Source organism: Lynx canadensis, chromosome F1 (assembly GCF_007474595.2).
Source record: "Lynx canadensis isolate LIC74 chromosome F1, mLynCan4.pri.v2, whole genome shotgun sequence".
Classification (NCBI taxonomy): domain Eukaryota; kingdom Metazoa; phylum Chordata; class Mammalia; order Carnivora; family Felidae; genus Lynx; species Lynx canadensis.
Window position 1 is genome coordinate 41,020,206 of NC_044319.2, and position 21,034 is coordinate 41,041,239.

At 50.5% G+C, this 21,034-nt stretch overlaps 1 non-coding gene across 1 annotated transcript; it reads left to right on the forward strand.

Annotated features, from left to right (window-relative positions):
* The first annotated feature begins 15,395 nt into the window (after positions 1 to 15,395).
* LOC115505782 lies at positions 15,396 to 15,502 on the forward strand. The gene has a single exon (XR_003966138.1). It is a non-coding gene; the product is annotated as a U6 spliceosomal RNA (small nuclear RNA).
* Positions 15,503 to 21,034: the final 5,532 nt, after the last annotated feature.

Below are 21,034 nucleotides of genomic sequence, written 5' to 3' on the forward strand. Positions count from 1 at the left end.
AATTTCAACACATGCACAACCTCCCCAGCTATCTGCATAAACCTCTTCTTCCTAACACAAACTGTCACCCGTCCTGGTGCTCACACTCCCCTTCTTCCCCACCGCTGACCCACTGGCTCTATAATCTGACACAATCTGGCTCTGGAAGGGGCCCCTGAAGTGCCAGTTCTCAGGGCACTCGCTTCACCTCACTGGCATCTGACAACACCCGCACCCCCTTCACCCCCTCTCCCCTGGCTCTGGTGCAACACCCGTCTCCTCTTCTGCTTCAACAGCTCCCCGCCTCCCTGGCCATGCCTGTCCCACTGGGGAGGACATCCCTACCCCCTTCTCTGCCTTCCCTCCCTGCCCCACTCCTGCACCTCCCCTGACGTCTCCTCCTCAGGCCCCCTCCTCTCCTGAGCACTAGACTCACACTTGCAGCTGTTTATTGGTAATTTCCACAATGTCCCAGAGGCACTCCAAACTCACTCCGTCCCGAACTAAATTCATTCTCATCCCTCAAATTAAACCCATCCTTCCTCTCCCCTTTCCCTTCTCAACACACAGCACCATCGTCATTCACTCATCGCCTGGTTCAGAGGCTTGGGGATCACCCCAGCCTCCTTCCCCTCTGCCTCCCGCTTATAATTGGTTATCAGGTCTGGTGCATGATTCTTCCTAATTAGCTCTCAAATGCAGACTCCATCTCCCAGAGGCCCAGGCCCTCATCGTTTCTCACCTAGATTCCACAATTATCTCCTAGCTGCTTTCCCTGTCTTCTGCCTTGCTCCCCTGAAAATCAGGAATCACATCTCTGCCAGACTGAAGTTTCTCAAATGCACGTCTGGTCTTATCACACCCCTGCTTATTATCCATCAAGGGGGATAAAATCCAAACTCCCCAGCCTGGCATTCAGGGCCCTTCATGATCTGGCCTCATCCCCAACCAGGTCCCCACTTGAGCCCATACCCCAGAAAGCCCTCAGCACTAATCACACCTTTCTACTTGTATCTGTGTCATTCCCTCCACCTAGGACACTCTATTCAACAAGCGACCTCCACTTCTTCGAAACATTTACGGGATGTCACCTCCACCTGCAGATCCTCCCTAGTGTGCTGAGTATTTCTACCCTTCCAGACATCATCTTGCTGAACTGAAGTAATGTCTTGTGTATCAGTTTCCCGGGGATACAGGTGCTCTGAGAGCTGGAACCATGGCGATCATCTCTGTGTCCCGGAACCCAGCACTAAGTGCCTCTACTTAGTTGGGGCTCCATACGTTTTGGCTAACTCTGGAGCTTCCAAGAATCAGACATGAAAATTCAGAGGATTCTAATTAATGTGGGCCATTTATGTAATTGTTGCTGAAATAGGAAACCGGAACATACAAGCTCCTGCCTCTAGGGGGTATATATATAGCAACAGGACCTTCCCTGTCCTACCTATGGAATCTTTGTGAATGATTCTTTCATTATGTAGAAGCAGTTGGTGATGAAATGTGTCACTGTTATAAGTGATGGAACAAGAAGGTGGGGAGGGAGGTGCCCAAGAGGAGAAAGGGAAAGTAACCCCCAATCCTACTTAACCACAGGATTTGTGTTATTCCTACACATTCTCAGCTTCTTCCTCACCCCCCACCTCCCTGCTTCTCTCCATCTAAAAACATTCCCAGGGAACTGAAGCCCTAGCTAGCTCACACACTTAGTGTTGTCCAACAAGCAAATTCCTGAAACAAACCACCAAGGGGCCATGGAGACAGAGAGGGGGCACAATCCATTCTCCTCAGTGAGCACGTGGATGTCCGTGGGCTCCACGGAAGTGACGAGTGCCGCCCCCATTGCATATGGCACTGGGCTATGCTCTCGGTGACCTGTGGAGAAAGAGAACAGCTCTCGGCAAAACAGCTGTTCCGTTTCCCGCTCCGGTGCCTGGAGCCCACCGTTATGCCTCCAAGGTGGCCATAATGTCACTCAAAGTCGGGTGCCACCAGCAGAGCCAATACAGCCTAGCCGGTGCCTCAGTGAGGTGTTAGGTCCTGTGACACCGCCACGTCCCAGCCTGACTCCTGGCCACACCCAGCTCCAGTCACACACACACACACACTCCCAGGCCATGGCCACCAAGAACCGGGAGCCCACCTCCCCTCGCTGCCCACCCCCCTTGGAGCTTTCTTGAAGCTCATTGGGCTAACTCTACCCATTGGTCTAACTCCAAGGCGGCCCCCAGCAGGATCCTCCCAGGCCCAGGGGCCCCACAGGGTGAGAGCGAATTAGAGGAAGAGTCCCCGGAACAAGAGATGAAAAGTGCGAGCTGGCCGCTGCAGACAATCCTCCGCCTCCCCCACTGGTGTCTCGTCTTATTTAACAGGAGAAATCCCCAGAGCAGGGTCCTTAACTTCTCCAGGCGCGGCCGGCAGACAGGAGCACTCGGGAAATGTTAAGTGAAATCTCTAAGAGGTCCCACTGAAAGCCCAGCAGTCTCCAGGGCTGAGAAAAGCCTTCAGACCAGAGTAGGATCTTCAGCCACAAGGGCAATGGCCTCGGATGCTCCCCCTCCACTCCCCTTCCGGGGGCTCAGATGGGAGCAGAACGGGCTGCCCTCCCGAATCGGGGTAGCAGGGGCGGCAGAGCCATTCTGTGGTCTTTGAGGCTGTCTTGGGGGTAAAGGGAGGGGATGGCAGGGCCTCTTACAGCTGCTTTGATGACGGTTCCCAGCAGTGGGGAATGTGTGACAATGAGCTATCCTTCTTCCCGCCTTCTCCCCCCGACCCCAGCTGCAGCACTAATAAGCACCCTGAACTGGCAGGAAGTGAAGAAGTCCCATCTCCTAGCACAGCCTCCCGTGTGAGGAGGGAAGTGGGGTGCATGAAGCACAGGGGAGTGACGCTGCTTTCTTGGGAGCAGCTGTGAGCCTTGGTGGGGATCAGATCTGGGATAGGGACCTCATCAGCTCCCCCATCAACCAGTCAACTGTGGAGCCTTCTGATCATAGTCCCCCCTAATGAGGATGTGGGGCAGCCTGGCAGTGACCTCAGGCCTCTCAATCTGGTCTCTTCAGACCACTCCACCCAGAATCACCCCACCCACATGTCTCTAACACCCCTCCGCAGCTCTGGGGCCCCTGTCTTGTCTCCCCAGTGAGCATAGTAGATATTACTCACTGCTACGTCTCTATCCAGCCTCCAGCACGGGGCCGGCACCTAGCAGAGGCATAGGAAAGGCGTGTTGGTTGACTGAGTGATGGGACATGTGGGCGGGCAGAGAAGGTAAAGGGAGCTCGACCAGGTCACCCTGTGACCTGACTTCTGACTGTCCCCTCCCCTTTCCTGGCTCAAATAAGCACCCACAGTGTGCCAGGCACTGAGGGAAACACAGAGCCGCCACCACCTCAGGGAGATTGGGCCTAAACACACAAAAAGCTAAACCACAAAATAATGCAAGATAAGAAGAGGTATCTCAACATCACTCATCATCAGGGAAATACAAATCAAAACCACAATGAGATACCACCTGACACCTGTCAGAATGGCCAACATGAACAAGTCAGGCAACAACAGATGTTGGCGAGGATGCGGAGAAAGAGGATCTCTTTTGCATTGTTGGTGGCAATGCAAGCTGGTACAGCCACTCTGGAAAACAGTATGGAGGGTCCTCAAAAAACTAAAAATAGAACGGCCCTATGACCCAGCAATTGCACTACTAGGCATTTATCCACGGGATACAGGTGTGCTGTCTCAAAGGGACACATGCACCCCCATGTTTATAGTAGCACTATCCACAATAGCCAAAGTATGGAGAGAGCCCAAATGTCCATCGATGGATGAATGGATAAAGAAGATGTGGTATATATATATATACGATGGAGTATTACTTGGCAATCAAAAAGAATGAAATCTTGCCATGTGCAGCTACGTGGCTGGAACTAGAAGGTATTATGCTAAGCGAAATTAGTCAGAGAAAGACCAATATCATATGACTTCACTCATATGAGAACTTTAAGATACCAAACAGATGAACATAAGGGAAGGGAAACAAAAATAATCTAAAAACAGGGAGGAGGACAAAACAGAAGAGACTCATAAATATGGAGAACAAACTGAGGGTCACTGGAGGGGTTGTGGGAGGGGGGATGGGCTAAATGGGTAAGGGGCCCTAAGGAATCAACTCCTGAAATCATTGTTGCACTATATGCTAATTTGGATCTAAATTTTTAAGAATTAAAAATAAAATTTTAAAAAAAGAAGAGGTATCACAAGACAGAATATAATTAATTGCCAAAGGAGGCAAACAGACATGAAAAGCCAAGCGTCAAGGAGGAAGGGACTGAGGTGAGCTGCTTGCTGCTGGAAAAGGCATCAGAGAAGAGGGGGGATCGCATTTGAACCTTGAATGGGGTTGGGGAAGCACATGGATTTGAATACCCCAAAGGCTCCTAGAAAGCATTCCAGGTGAAGATCGTGCCTGAGCGCTGGCACGGAGGTGGGAAGCAGAGATCTGGGGCCGGGGTGTGGTCCAGTCTGACCCCACCAGGGTTTCTGAGGGTAGGAGGAGTGAGAGATAAAGCCAGAGAACTGATGTGGGGCTAAGCCTGGACACTAGCCGAACAACAAACTTAATCCCACAGGTAAATGACGAGGGAAAACAGGGAATATGCAATTAACCAGCCAGACCCTGGTTTCCCAAACCACCCCAGCTCTTCTGCTTACAGAAGAAAAGCACAAGTGAAGGACCAGGGCCTGGGCCTTCAGAAGTGGACACGATGCCCAAAAATCAACAAAAAAAGGCAGACAACCCGGGAGGAAAATGAGTGAAAACTTAAGTAGTAACTTTAAAAAAGGATATCCAAGTGGCCAACAAGTACACGGAAAGAAGCTCATCTTTTTCAGGCATCAGGGACATGTACGTTGGAATCAAAAGGAGACACCATAAACGCCCACCAGACTGGCTAAAATAAAAAGACAGAAAGTACTAAGTGTTGGCAACACGGAGCAACAGCGATCCGCCGTCACCGCTGGTGGGAGTGCAAATTGGCAAGAGCATTTTGGAAAATGCATAGCCTTCGATGACAAAACAAAACACACACGGGCCCCATGACTCAGCAAGAGAATGTGTTTATCAGGAGGCATACAGAAGTAAGTTCACAGCAGCCTATTCACCGCAGCCCCAGACTAAAGACTATCAAAATGTCATTAACGATAGAATGGACAAATAAATGGAGGTACGTTGTCATAATGGAGTGTGACACAGCAATGAGAGGAAACAATCTCCAGGTACAGATAACGACCCGGCTAATGTCACAAGCAACGTTAAGTGGAAGAAGACAGGCTCAAGCGAGTGCATTTTGAAAAGTATTATTCTAGTTTGAAGACTAATCTATAGTTCTCCAAGTCACGGCTGGGGAAATGAGGCGTTTCTCCTTCTCCCTCAGGGGTGCTGGCGATGTTCTGTCTCTCTCTTCATCCGGCCGCAGGTAACACAAGTGTGTTCACTTTGTGAATTTCATCCAACTATACACTTACGATTTGTGCACTTTTCTCTGTTTATATTTCAGTCAATGGTTTTTAAAAAGAGAGCATATGTAGGGGCGCCTGGGTGGCGCAGTCGGTTAAGCGTCCGACTTCAGCCAGGTCACGATCTCGCGGTCCGTGAGTTCGAGCCCCGCGTCGGGCTCTGGGCTGATGGCTCGGAGCCTGGAGCCTGTTTCCGATTCTGTGTCTCCCTCTCTCTCTGCCCCTCCCCCGTTCATGCTCTGTCTCTCTCTGTCCCAAAAATAAATAAACGTTGAAAAAAAAAAAAAGAGCATATGCAGAACCCTGTCCACAGGAATTTGCCCCTGAGTGTCCCCACTCCTACTTACCCCTTGCCCCCTGATGTAACGGGTCTCGGTTGGTAGTGAAACCTTCCTCTGGCCCCTCCTGAACGTAACATGTTTCTTGACATGTTGCAGAGCCGATCCTCTGTCCCCGAGCTATGATGTCCTGACAAAGCTCTCCATCCCGGCTGACCCACCTCTAACCAGCTCACCTGCTCCTGGCATTGACACCCAAGCCCTCCCTCTGGTGCCTCGACACCCTCCAGGAAACAGCATTTGAGTGGGAGTGGGGCTGGCAGGGATATGCTCAAAAGGTATGTTAGGAACATTAATGTAGCAGTGGGCTAGGGGTGGGGGTTGGGGAGTGACCAGGAGCCCAGCCCTGCCAGGACACCAGTCTGGAAAGGATGAGGGCAGCAGCGTGAAGAGAAGGCCGCAGAGGCTGGGAAGGGAGCAGCGTCCTGGGGGCGTCCCACCTTGGGAGGGAGACCGAGCCCTTGGCAGAATCAAGCTCTGGGAATCCAGCCCTCTCCTGGCAAACTCACCTGCTGAGGAAGTAACTGCCTGAACAAACAGTACTTTTACCTCCTAAGGAGTAAAATAAACTAAAATAGAGCCATTTCCCATTCACCTGGCTGGCTGGGTACAGTCTGTTTACAGGTTATGAGAAATAGAAGTGGAGTGTGCGGAGAAAAACCCGGTCTGCACCAGTGCCCACCCTCCATTCCAGGTCCCCATCCTAACACCGCATTGCTCACACCAACATGAATTCCACCAGCGATGCAGAGAATCAATTTAATTATTCAGGCCCAGGTATCCAGAGCTTGAAACATACTCATTCTTTCTTCTGTATTTCTAAACTCACCATCATTCTAGAAATACAAGGTTTCAGGTCTCCCGATACTGCTGGCACTTTGCAGTCCTTGACCCTCCACGGCTCCTTTCCCATATATCTCTCCCTGTCAACCCACCCCCCACACACAAAGGGATGCTCAGGAGGGACAGAGAAGAAAGTCTGGGGGAAATGTACCCTTCGAAGCTGGTATCCGGGTGAGATCCCCACATTATTCCTTGTTAATGCTCTGTTGCAAAATACACTGAGTGTTTTATTTCAATCCACACTGATGCATATTTCAGGGCAAATTTCCTATTGCCTGTCACAGCTCAGGGGAAAAATGAATGCACATTTCCCCAGCTCCATTAGCTAGGGAAGCAGGCTCACACTGCTAGCAGGCATGTTCCCCGCAAGTGAGGCGAGGGAATGAGATCACTGGGAAACAGTCCCGTGGGGTCCGCGCATGGGGCACACAGGTGCACAAGGCCTCGCCCTCCTGGGGGTAAGTGCCAGAGGCCCCCTGGGGCAGGGCCAGGCACATCCACCAGAGAGGGGATCGGCCCAGGGGTCCTGACCCTGGCCTTCATTAGCGCTGTGGTCCACAGCTGTTCCCTGTTGCCTTCCTGCTTTAACCTGTCTTCTCTTTGTCACCCCTACTTTAGACAGACAGATAGGGTCGCAAGGAAAACAGGCCGCAACTTCTCTCTTTCTTCCTTGAAGGTGGAGTCCTGATGCCTCTGACTCTGCTGGCCTGAGAAAGCAAAGGCATGGTCTGGGGCAGGGGCCTCACACTTCCAGGTTCCCAAAGGAGCCAAGGACAAGTTACCCTGACACCCATTCCCTACGCTCTGCTGGGCGTGGGCAGGCAGAGATGGCTCCTGCTCCAACCAGTCCCTTCGTCCACCACCCCTGTAAGGCCACCATTCCTAACAAGTCCCCAACCCTAGCTTCCTGTCTAAGTTTCTTCATTTAATTTGAGAGAATGCGCAAGCAGCGTTGAGGCACAGGGAGAGAATCCCAAGCAGGCTCCGCAGTGTCAGTGCAGACTTGGGACTTAAGCCCAAGAACTAAGAGATCATAACCTGAGCTGAAATCAAGAGTCCGACACTTAGCCGACTGAGCCACCCAGGGGTCCCAAGCTTCCTGTCTCTTGTCACGCTCTCCAAGCCATCCCTCGTGCCCTGCCAGAGTGAGATCCTGGAGTGCACATCTTCTCTCTCACCTGCATCCTTCCCACTGAGCATTCACAGCCTTTCTGAGGGTGGCTGCTTCCTGTTCCCCTCCAGCCTCATTTCTCCCTGCCCACCTCCCAGTATTTTTGCCCTCCTCCCCAGCCCTTCAAGTCCCTCCAGGATACTTCCCACCTCCAAGTCTCCGTTCTTGTGATTCCCTCTGCTTGAAATGACGATCTTCCCTTTGTCCATCTGGAAAATGCCCGATGTTTCTTCTAGCACCAGCTCAGGCTTCTCCTTTATGAAGTCCTCCCTGAGTCCCTTCAGCAGAACTGACAGCTTCCTCTCTTATCCCACTGTACCCTATAATTTTATCTTAGCACTTGCCTTCCTATACTGAGATTACTTGTTTGTGTGCTTGGACTGTAAGCCCATGGAGGGCAGGGGCTGTGTCATCACTAAGCATCTTTGTATCCCCAGCACACAGCAGAGTGCCTGGCCCTTGGTGGGTACTCAGGAAAATGCTTGCCAAATGAATGAGTGAGAACTCTCAAAGACTCCAGTGAGGTGTGTTTCCAATGGAAGTGTCCTCCTCTGGGAGGTCCTCAGGCCCCCAACAGTGCAGCCCTTGGTTCCCTTGCCTTAAACTCCAAAAGGCTGTATTGCGTAGCTTCCAGCCACCGGACGCTGAGTGCCCCCATCTGTGTGACAGGTTTGTGTTGCTGTCTCCTGTCACTTCCTTCACCCCCATGGGAGTTTAGTCTGAATCTCTACCACGTCGCCCACAGGCAGAGAGGAGCCCTTGGCTCTGCCAAGACTAGCCCTGGGCTGGGCGTGTTGTAGACCTTCAGCCGAGCTTGAAAACTCAGTAGAGAAGGGAACTCTGTGAGTGGGGGTCTCCTTTCGACCAGGCACCGGAGAGGGAACCCTGTGATGGTAACTCCAAAGGCACGTGTGGCTCTGACAAGGAGGGGGGCTGTTTTCTATGAGAAACAGCCTTGTTTGTTTCTTTTTTAAAAGAATAGATCCTCTTCTGCACCATTAATATTTCCCTCTGGGAACCTGAGGGTGAAAGCTCTCCTTCTCCTCCCCTGCGCCTTCCTATTTGCCAAGTCCTTTGCACCTAACACTGAACTGAAGCTAAAAGAAGCAAGAATAGTCTTTCCAGCCATCACAGTTCTGAGGGCATATTAATGGAATAGGGACAGTGCCCCAGATGGCAGCGTGGGCCTGCTCCATGCTGCAGCCCATCTGGTCAGCCAGGGCCCCTCCTGCAGCAGAGGCCAAGAAAACAGAGATAACTTTCTCGCAGGCAAGAGCCTGGCTTCCTGGTCACTGGCATTCCCTGTACCCAGGGGCTGGATTTCAGAGCGGAACACCAAACACGCTTTCATACTCCCACCGCAGTGTGAACTCTGGCAAGCTGAGTCTCACCTTCCCCAACCGTAAAATGGGCAAATGCAATCTGCCATAGTGACCTCACTCCTTGTCCTCCACCCCTAGCGTCAGAAGGGTGAAGTGAAGGGATGTGGTAAAAGCCCACTGAGGTTTTCCCTCATTCCTTAGCAAGGATGATCCTGTCATTATAACGCTCTGAGCTGTGCCCATGGGAGGACACAGTCAAGGGTCTACATGAGGCAGGGAATAGTCCTGCTAGATGTTCTGATTTGGCCTCCTGGACAGCGCCCAGGTATTGAGCGGAGAAATGTGTCAGGTTGGAAATGAGAGATAGCTACAGAGGGATTTGGCTCTAACCCCAAAATCCTGAATTGCGTTTTCCCCTCTGTTAAGCAAGCATTACTCATCCATCTCCCACGCCTGTGATGTTACATGAGACCTTGGAGGGAGAGAACTGCAGACCCAAAGAACAAGAGGATCCACTTGGTTGCGGCAGGAGGGCATGGGACTAGAAGCCGGAAGAACTTCCTGATGGGGGAGGAGCCTGTGAGACTTGGAAACGGGTGGCCAGAGGCACTGGCCCCAGCTCTGTCCTCGGGGTCTTTCAGAACTCAGGAGCACGGGCTGAGTTAGGCTGTTCATCTTACAGCCGTGTCCTCAGGTGGCCCCTCGTCCAGCTTCTGGTGGGGATGGGAGACATGGGAAAGGAGGAAGATCAAATGGGAGCCAGAATTTGGAGGTTCTGTTTGGGGTCTGGAGCTTCACAGAAGGTTCAGTGCTCCTGGGAGCAGCTCCAGGAAGGCCACCACCCACTGATAGGGTGGCTGAGGCTCAGCATGGGAAGGCACTCCTTTCAGCCGCACCATGGGGCCAGGCCCCCATTGCAAATCTGGCCATTCTCCTCCCTGAATTCCTGGTATACTCAAGGGGCTTACTCTCCTCCCTACTGAGCTGATCAGAAGGGGCACTTCCCCAACACACACACACACACACACACACACACACACACACACACAGCCACTCCCATCATCCCATCCCCCATTGGAGACCAGCCAGCCTTCTTGGCACAGCTGCTTGTGGCTGTAATTCTATCCCGGGATCCCCATGACATCATTCCCCACATGGTCAGTGGGGAAGGGGAGGAGGGAACAAGGTGGCTTTGGGACGGGGAGAAAGGGCCAAGAGACTTGTCCCTGAAGACACACCTCTAAGGAGAGGCATTGTGGGAGGGGCCCAGCTCCACAACCCCAGAGCTGTACAATCTTAGGCAAATCATTTAACCCCTTGGAGCATTCTCACTCATCTGCATAATAGGGCCATTCTACAGGGTTGTTTTCAGTACCCAAGAGGCAGGGAGCATTGTGGGAGGGGACGGCATTCCCCCCCCCCCATCCTCCATCCACCATCAGCATCCCACCATGCCCTCTCAGATATCCTAGGGGCTGCATGTTGCACCTTTGTTTACCCCTAACCATCCTCTCTGTCATTCACCAACATTCTGAATGTTGGACAGTGTAGCCACCCCATAAAGCAGGCAAGTCCAGAATAAAGGACTATGGGCCTCTCTCTGCCCCCTCCCCTGTAAAAGTACACCCTGAGAAGGTTGCCCCACAGGACCCTCTACACAAAATTCACTCCTCTTTGGGGAAGTGCCCCCACACCCATGATTCTGAGAGTCAGGGAAACCCAGGAGCCCCACACCTACCAGGAGGGCAGCATGAAACATCTGATTACACAAACCTGCCATGGTCCCTGCTGAATATTTCATACAGGAGCAATGATCCATTAGTCACCATCAATTATTCATCCTCATCAGGGCCAGGGACACAGCATGGGAGCAGCTGGAGCTGGGACCCACACCCACTCTACCTCCACTCCCCATCGAAGGCAACCAGAAATCTCTCCCATCCCCCCGCCCACCTAGGGTCCTACTGAGCCCCCACCTCTGAAAAGTATGCACGGGTAGTCAGATGGATATCACCCCACTGAACAGATGGCCAGCAAGTCACAGGCCAAGCTGAGACTGCAATGCATGAGCCTCACAGTAAGGATTTCCAAGAAATAAGAAATAGACACACTCTCTTTGTCAAGTTCAACAAGCATATTTGGCAGCAGGTTGATGTCACAGAGGTGGCTGGACCAAAGGTACCGGGTATGTGTCCCTTATAAAGACTCCTACTGCCAGGCCAGCCCTGGCCCCATTCTGAAGGTCTCCTTCCTTCAAAAGAAATCACAGAATCATGGACTCTCAGAGTTGAAGAGAAAAGACCCTCAAGACCAAGCCATCAGTGCGACAGGAGCCCCTCCAGCAACATAACAGTTAAATGGCCCCTGGCCTCTGCTGAAATGTACCTAAGGACAAGGTGCTTGTGTCTCCTAAGAAAAGCCACTGTTTGGACAGTTCTAATCCTTCAACATTCATTCCATAAATATTTACTGAGTATCTTCCACGTGCCAGGCACCGATGGAGACACTAGGTTTACACCCAAAACAGACCAATTCTTGCTCTATTTGAAGGGTGTTGGGGGTGTCTGGATAATTCAGTTTGTTGAGCATCTGACTCTTGATTTCAGCTCAGATCATGATCCCACTGTCATGGGACTGAGCCCCACATCAGGCTCCACACTTAGCGTGGAGTCTGCTTAAGATTCTCTCTCTCTCTCTCTCTCTCTCTCTCTGCCCCTCTCCCTTGCTCATAGTTTCTCTCAAAAAATAAAATAAAGGGGCGCCTGGGTGGCGCAGTCGGTTAAGCGTCCGACTTCGGCCAGGTCACGATCTCGCGGTCCGTGAGTTCGAGCCCCGCGTCAGGCTCTGGGCTGATGGCTCAGAGCCTGGAGCCTGTTTCCGATTCTGTGTCTCCCTCTCTCTCTGCCCCTCCCCCGTTCATGCTCTGTCTCTCTCTGTCCCAAAAATAAATAAATGTTGAAAAAAAATTAAAACAAAAATAAAATAAAATAAAATAAATAATTTTTTTTTTTTTTAAAGTACTGTCTTCCTAACAGTGGGTCAAAATTAGTCTCCATGTATCTTGTGCTCTCTGGGTCTGGTAGGAGATGAGAAGTAGAATCAATTCTCTTTAAGACCAAAGCCTTGGGCTTACTGCAGTTAAGACTATGGGACCCAGTTTGCTCCTCCAGGCTGGCCTTGCACCCCCAAACCACCTCCCTGTTTGGGCAATGGTTTTCAGGACTTGGACCTGAGCAATGGGTACTCTTGGTGTTAGCGGAGTGTTAGCCCCCAATTCTCCCTCCCCCAACAAGAATATTGTACCCACACATGCAAACACCAGTCTTCTCTGCCAAGCAAGAGACTTGTTCTATCTCTGACTCCAACTCCACTCCCAAGAACTGGTTTTGTCCACTGGTAAGGCAGGCAGTGAGCCACCCAGTGTTAAAAATGACACAGGACAGCAGTGCCTTAAATATGTTCCTCAAACAGCCTTCACCATGCCTGGAATCCCATCGTTATTTATCCAGCCTTTTCTGGGTAGGCATCACTGCCTATTCAACATGCAGATGCCTTTTTGTTGGGAGGAGTGCCATGTTCAGCAGAGGAGCAGTTTGAATCTGTGCCTGGGGCTGCAGAATAAGACATACCGCACTGTTTTCAGGACTAGGGGAAGGGAGATGAGATTAGCAGGCCTGGAAGAGTGGCGAGGACTGGGTAGCATAGAACAGCCGGTAGGCACTTGACATCTCTAAAGGGAGAAGAACCCAAAGAAGAGATAGGAGGTAACCTGAATATTGCCTGGAATTTCCCTTTTGTGTAAGGTAAGTTATGGAGAGTTTCAAGTGATTCCACCCAGTAAGTAGAGCCTGAGCTGCTTCTCTCATCACCCAAAGGATGATCGTTACACGTTCTCCCCGATGCTAAGTGCCCTGGACAGGGAAACGAGGAGTGTTCGGATTATCAGTTTAGTGAAATATATGGTGGTCAAGTATATAGTGGTCGATATATAAGTGGGGAAGATGAGAAATGAAGGAACTGGAGAATAGAAAAGAAGAGCTTCTTTTGTCTGCAGGATTTTCTGGGGCCTGCAAGAAAAGGACTGACCCCATTCAGATGAACCAAGAGGCTGAAAAGGTGGTGTAGCCCTACTACAGGCACATAAGGACACAGCCATGGTCTGGCACTCTTATCTTCTCTCCCACCATCACAGGCAGACTCCCCCAGCCCTCAGGGCTCTGAAGAGCCTCCAGTCTCTGCCCACCCTACCCCCACACTGGGCCCCATGCCAATCTATGCAGCCATTCCTCCTGTTGTAAGAAGAACTCCCACTGCAGCTCCCACAAGTGAGGGAGGGGCTCAGTTCTAACACCCTGCTGACCTGCCAGTGCAGAGAAGATTAGATTCTTCACTCTCATTCCTACATAGCCGCTCCCCTCCAGGGATGCCTAATCAGCTCCAGCTTCATGGCAGTACTCTATCTATCTTCAGTTAAGTTTCGTGTAACAGACTGCACCATGCCAAGCCCTCCCTTCCCACCAACCCAGGAAAGATTTTGCCTATGAGTGGAGTGGGCAATGAGGTATCTGGAATAACAAATATTACAGGGAAGATGCCCCTGTGCTAAACATTTCAGCAAGCTGGAGGGAGATGCCAGTCACTGAGTTTGGGAGACTCAGTGGATTCCAAGACCCGAGGTCATGTATTCCTATAACCTACAAGCTAAACTGGACCTCCCCTAACCTAGGTCATGTGTGTCAAAGCTACTTTTAAAGACCTCTTGTGAAAGATGATTATAGACAGTCAGGCTCATAGCATATTTGGAATTCATTCCTCTCATTTTATAGAGTAAAAAGTGGGATTCAGGAAGAAGAGGTGGCTTGGCCAGGGTCTTGCAGTCAATAAAAAGTGATAATAATTCTTCACAACACCAATTATCTTCTCATCCCAGCCTCTATCTCCAAAATTGGAAAGTCAGGACTTAGCCTGTGACAATCCAGTCTGGAGAGAGAGCGCGCACAAGTGCAGTGCTCTGTCCGTGGTGCTGAAACTCCCCTCTCAAGCAGCCAAGAAGCCTTGTTGACATGCCTCTAGCATTGTAAAGGTGTTATGGGGGATTTGGGAGGAAGTTGATAATATAATCCAGGAGACCATTTACATGAAGGAGTCAGAGACTAATTCTAAGGGCATAAACAGGCATATGAGCGTGGGAAAGGGGGCAGTGTACTATCCCTACCCTTGAACAGGGTATGGCCCCCTGATTTTAAGACACTGACATACAGGTCCTTTCAGAGAAGCTAAAAGTGAGAAAAAAAAAAAAAAAACATGACTATACTGGTCAGCTTCAAAGTTTCCATGGGGAAACTTTCTTTTTTTTTTTTTTAATTTTTTTTTCAACGTTTATTTATTTTTGGGACAGAGAGAGACAGAGCATGAATGGGGGAGGGGCAGAGAGAGAGGGAGACACAGAATCGGAAACAGGCCCCAGGCTCTGAGCCATCAGCCCAGAGCCTGACGCGGGGCTCGAACTCACGGACCGCGAGATCGTGACCTGGCTAAAGTCGGACGCTTAACCGACTGCGCCACCCAGGCGCCCCTCCATGGGGAAACTTTCTAAGAAGGAAGTCACCAAAGGGAAGGCCAAGAGAAATTTGGAGACTATGTGGATTAATAGGAGAATCTTTAGAAGATGTGGGGTGATTTTGAAAGGTTCTGCCACAAGCCTGGAGGCTGGGCATCAGGATTTTTCAAGGTCATACCTCCAAAGTCCAGAATTATGACTGTTATCCTTCTGTGGTTCTTGGAGTCAAGTGGGGGAAGGAGGGATGTGTGTGTGTGTGTGTGTGTGTGTGTGTGTGTGTGTGTGTGTATGTATGTATGTAATTAAAAAAGCACTGTCAGGATTGTGTTAAAAAGGAGTTGAGTCTAGCCTGAGCCCCAGACTGGAGTCCATACTGAAAAAATCTGGAAGCCATGTTCTTCACAATATCCCTAGATCTTTACTCTCTTCAGTATTGAGGCTGAGTGATAGTGGCTTGTTGGCAAAGCAAACGTTCAGCATGTGTGAATGGATCACATACAAGGAGCTGTTTTAGGGGCACCTGGCTGGTTCAGTCAGTAGAGCATGCAACTCTTGATCTCAGGAGTCATGAGTTGAAGCCCAGCATTGGACACAGAGCCTACTTAAAACAAAACAAAGAAGCTGTTTTAGCAAGGGATGCACAGCACCCTGAATTTAAATGGACAGCCCATGTGCTCACTTTGGCAGCACATATACTAAAATGGGAATGATACAGAGAAGATTAGCATGGCCCCTGCACAAGAATGGCATGCAAATTCCATGGACAGCCCACATGGTAGCAGACATCTGTATATTCTGCTGCAGGTTTGACTCTCATAAGGGAAGTCTCCTGATGCTGAGTTCACACTCACACACACACACACACACACACACACACACACACACACACACCATCCCTCACCTCAGAAACACCGTCCTAACACTGATAAAGAAGAGACTTTCACTCTCCCAAGCCCTATTATGTCCAGCATTACTCTGTTCCTCTTCCTCCTCCCCACCCTACTCCTCCTCTTCCTCTTTTCCTCCCATGCTGTGATGCACTCATTGAATACAAGTCAACTATAACAACTGTGCACACAGTCAACTCTTTCCAGCATGTCTATATCCACGCTCATAAACCCTGGGATAGAGAGAATCTTGGTGGTCAATCTATCCTTTATAAATATCTACCCTGTCCCAGACTTTCTTCTTTTTTTAATGGTTATTTATTCATTTCTTTAGAGAGTGGGGGAGGGGCAGAGAGAGAGAATCCCAAGCAAGCTGCGCACTGTCAACATAGAACCCGACATGGGGCTCAGCCCCATGAACCGAGATCAGGACATGAGCCGAAATCAAGAGTCAGATGCTTAACCAACTGAGCCACAGGCACCACAGAGACTGTCTTCTCTTCGGAGATCTCACCATCTGTTTGCTCTTCTGTCACAGTGTCTAACCACATTTACTGTTCAGAAATTCCTCTCTGTGTCTACCTGAAATCCTTCACATTCTAGATTGCCTTTCTGACATCATGAATCATTAAAGATGCAAAGCATCTTCCTCACTGGGAGTGGGGGGGCAGGGTTTCATTGGACCTTTTGTAATTTGCAGGCAGACACATGGATGACTGCAATACTCCCCCTACCTACATACACATGGAGAGCCTGTGACCATGGGTAATAACAACAAAAAAAGCCCAAGGACACAAAGAATCCTGGAGATGGCATCTGATCCATCTCCTGTTTTTAGAGACAGGACTACCGCAGGGTCCTCTGAGAAGGCCAATCCCATGCCCTCAAGGAGCTCATCTCCAGTCCTTGTTTCTGGGTCTGAAACACGAAGCACCTAGCTTTTCTTAGCCCCCAAACCCAGCCTCATATTGCCAGCAACTAATACACTTCTCAGAAGCCATATTTATATTACAGCAGGACAAGAGAGCAAAGGTGTAATTGGGCTCGATTTGATTGAGTGTGACAATTGCAGTTAGCCACATGTGTCATTGAGAGATGTGAACTGGGGATAGTTTATGCTCAAAAACTCATTTCCAAGAAGACCTGACATCTTCCTCTCACAGACATCCAGACAGTGCTGACATCAGTGGCAACGGAAGAAAAGATCCATGGACTCGTCTGAGGGAGAGACCTCGTAAGGTCATCTATCTACTCCTGCCTCCACCTCCACACAAACACTCCCTCAGAAAAGCTTTTTCCCTGCTTTTCTGGAACATCTCTCTGACACTCTCTCTTCATCCCCTTGATTGCCTACCACGTCTCAGTGCAACCAGCAAGAAAGTGCTGCCTAATGTCGAACTTACTAAACCCTGCTTGCTTCAGTTTCCAACCCTTGCTCTAGTCCTAACCTTGGTGAAATGACAGCGACCTTCTCCTCTTATATCTCCATCCCTGATTCCAACCACTCTGGGGACACACCTGACATGCTCACTCCTCCATTTGTGATGTCAAAGAACCATGGTCCCCTGGCTCTGGGCTTGTTCTCTGTCTCTCTGCTGATCACTGGAATCAGTGGCCAAGGAGCTGTCTCATCCCTGTTCCTGAATTCCTTTCTCAGTCTGCAGAGGAAGAACTATAGTTTGGCCTTTGCTTTTCTGGGACCCTAAGAAGGGACTGCAGGGATTTCTAGTCAAATATCTCCACTTTACAGAGGAATGAACAAATACAAAGAGAGAAAAATGACAAACTCAGGGTCACCAGGGGAATTAGAGGCAGAGTTAGACTCTCCTTTGCCCTCCACAACGCAGAGCCTGCCTCCCAGCTCCCTGGCAATGCCAGGGAGTGACCTGAAGTCCCAAGAGAAGGCCCAGGAGTGCCTATGGTTCCTCCACAGTTCATGAATCATGGTGGCCACATACCCACTATTCCCACCCTGCTAGATGCCCCCGTTATAAACTCTAGGAGCGTTGAGTTCTTTTTTACTTCACATCAATTATCATAATTGTAATTCAATAATCAATTGTGTGTTTCTTGTCTTCAGTGTCTTTCTTCCCTCAGACTATAAAGGTCATGAGGGCAGGGACTGTGTCGGCCCTGTCTTTGTCACCACTGCAGCCTTGCACATGAATGGTTGTTGCACAAATGAGTGAATGAATAAATAAATGAATGAATGGGAGCCTGTGGAGGGGTGACCTATGTGACCCCTGCAATGCTAGGGGTCCCAGCTTCTTGCCCTGGCTCTAACACTGAGGGAGGCAATGTCACAACTTTTCCTTCTCTAGAGAATTGGGACATAGAAAAGAGTCTTATCACTATGGGGTATGTACACTTGAAGCAGCCCTTTGCTTTAGGTGAGCCCTTCACCTAAAGTCATTAGTGAAAGTATTTAATGAGTCTATATGCTCTCTTATCTATCTCTCTCCCCACCCCCACCTCCCCCACATCACTTCTGTCACTAGGGCGGTGACAGGTGCCCCAATCCCTGGCCCCAGACACACTGTCTCATTCACCTTCCCACCATGTCTCCTGCTTCTGAGCACCACAGTCCCCCATCAATGTTGCCTCCAGAAAGGTCTAAGCTAACAGTCACAGCCAAGCAGGCTTCACCTGCATTAGCTCCTAATCACAGATGGCAGCTGTCACAGGGCCTGGAAAGGCAGCAATAGTTATAGGAGAAACCATGGGTCCAAAGTCTGCAAGGAGACCGCACAGCAGCCATGCCCCCAAGCCAGACCCCAGCCTAGGACCCTGCCCAGAGCACTTCTGAGCCAAGAAGGGAAGTGGCATGTGGTGGGAAAGAGAGACCACATGTCAGCTGGAGAAGTCTTCTCCAACCTGAAGATTGGTCTCAGATCCAATTTCATTCTCAATTTCCAAGGAATGTGAGAGGGAGGCCCCACTGCCCACAGGCAACCTGCCAAGAGCTGTGTGTATGTGTGGTAGGTTTGCATCTGTGTGTTTATGTGAAGTTGTGAATCTTCCCTCCTCTGAGCCAAGTGCTCTGGGGTGTCACAATCCCCAGACAAGAGACAAGCAAGAAATGCTCTCTGAAAGTGGGGTGATGGGATGGACCCTGGGAGGGGCTGTTTTGGGAATCTGCCCAGCTTGCTAAAGGCCAGAGCTCTGTGTCCCAAACTGAGAGTCCTGGGGGTGCCAACCTGCCCTATGGAGGCTGCCCTATCCTGTGTCTGTGAACTTCCAAATTTACTGTTGAGTTCTCCCTGCCCACTGGCCGAAGCCCAGGGTCGGTTTCCAATACAACTCCTGGGTAGAGAGGAAGAGCCAGAGGGAGAAAAATACATTCGTGGGACTGTGAGAGTGGAGAATCAGGGACCCAATCCTGCTTTAGCTCAATGACCCCACAGGACGGTGTCTAGGGTCTCAATGCTCTCCCCCTCCCAGGAAAGGACAAACTGCTCAGGTGACCCTCTCATCAGGGAGGCTTCCATCTTTTACCATGTCTCAGTCTTTCCCCATTCCTGGTCTATGATGGGCAGCGCAGGATGGCTGAGCCGGGAAAGGAGCTATGTGCCAGGATAATCAATTACCCAGCCATGTGGCTGCTGAAGAGCTGAGAGACGAGTGTTCCCTGTTGGGCCAGATGTACATGTGCAGACACCTGACCTCGTCTGAAGGTGGCTATTCCACTGTCCTCCAGAGCCTCCCTGCCCTGCCCTCCACTTGTCCTCCCAGGATGAACCAACCACATTCTCTCAGTGCCCAAGCCACAAAAGCCACGGAAGAGACAATGAAGGCTGCCTGTTCTTCCTGAGGGAGAAGCAGTTACCTCCTGGCCTCTAAGATCAGGGTGCTAACTCTTAATTACAACAGACAGTTGTCCAGGAAGACAGAGCCCGTAACTCTGCTCCCAGCTCGCAGCTTCTCTGTGGCTGCCGGACTGTATACGTGGAGCCCCAGACTCACCTGGCAGGAGGCAGCGAAGGATGAATTATAAGAGGAAACGGGTACTCAGAACAGCAGGAAGAATATGGCTAGACACAAAGAACTTCCTCACTCTTAGGGGTTCCTGTTAAGGACTGATTTTCCTTCCCACAGTCCTTGGAGGGCCTGTCCAATAGAGGCTTTAAGTCCCCTACACAAGATAGGGAAGCACTGCCAGTCCTCATTTGTGAGATTTTACTTCTGGGAGGGACTGAGATCCGGGTTTCCTCTGCATCCCCAGAGCTGTGTGGACAGAACGAGTGCCCAGACACTACCAGCACGACCAGTTCTACATAGAGGACTGTGAATAGCCGCCTGTGCAGGCATCTATCACAGTCCAGCCTGACCGCCCCCCCACCCCCATCCACAGTTGTGCAGCCTGGGGGACTGTGGCACTGGGGACAGAGTCTGGATGTGGACTCTGCTGCCCACTAGCAGTGTGACCTTGGGGACATTCACTTCACCTTTCTGAGACTCACTGTTTTCATCTACAAAGGAGGTGAAATATCACAAGCTCTACAACGAGAGGGGCTTTCTGCACCCTTCTCATTTCTTCACAAAGAACATTGAAAAGACGTGCACTCAAGAGTGAAGATTTAATAAAAATTTATGATCTTTGCTACTTCATTAAAGGAAGTCTTAAGTGGAACTGGCATTTATTTATCTATTTATTTATTTAGCAGTTGTGCGATGCAGAAGAATCCATTGGTTAGAACAGTTTGGTGCCCGACCTTGATCCACACTGAGGTACGAGCAGTTCAACCCATTGCTTTAGGACCATCACTGCCAACACGTTAAAAACGGCAAACCACCTTAGGGTTATTCTGAAAACAGTTTGGACGTTATGGCTCCCCCCGAACAATTCTTGGGGGCTCCCAGGGGTCCACAGATCACTTTGAGAACGGCTGTTCTAGGACATCTCGTGTAATCTTCCCATAGGCCATATCCCTTGTGTGTTACTGTCTCCATTTTCAGATGAGAACCCTGAAACTCAGACAGTTTAAGGAACTTGCCCAGACACAGGCAGAACGTGGCAGGTGTGACCTAAACCTAGGCTATATGACTCCCTGCCACACACATGCCGTTTCGGTTATGCCCTGCACAACACGCAACTGTGGGCCATGGACCCAGGGGGTGTTGGGCATCTTCTCTCCGCCTCCCCCCTCACCTCTCCTTCCCATGCCTTGGGGGCTCACCGTCTTTATCCCCGGGGAAGGCTGAGGACACCTCCCAGCCTCTGCAGGGGTGACGATCTGGCTCTGTTACTGTCTGTTACCCCTGGGTACCTCTGCTACTCTTCCACCAGCAGGAGCTGGGGGCCGGGGTCTCCCTGGGAAGCCCTTGACCCTGGGGGGCTGAGCTAACAATCGCAGGCTCAGCCTTCGCTTCTCCCCTGCCTCCTACAGCAGCAAGTGCAGTTCTCAGCATCAAAGAGCTAATCC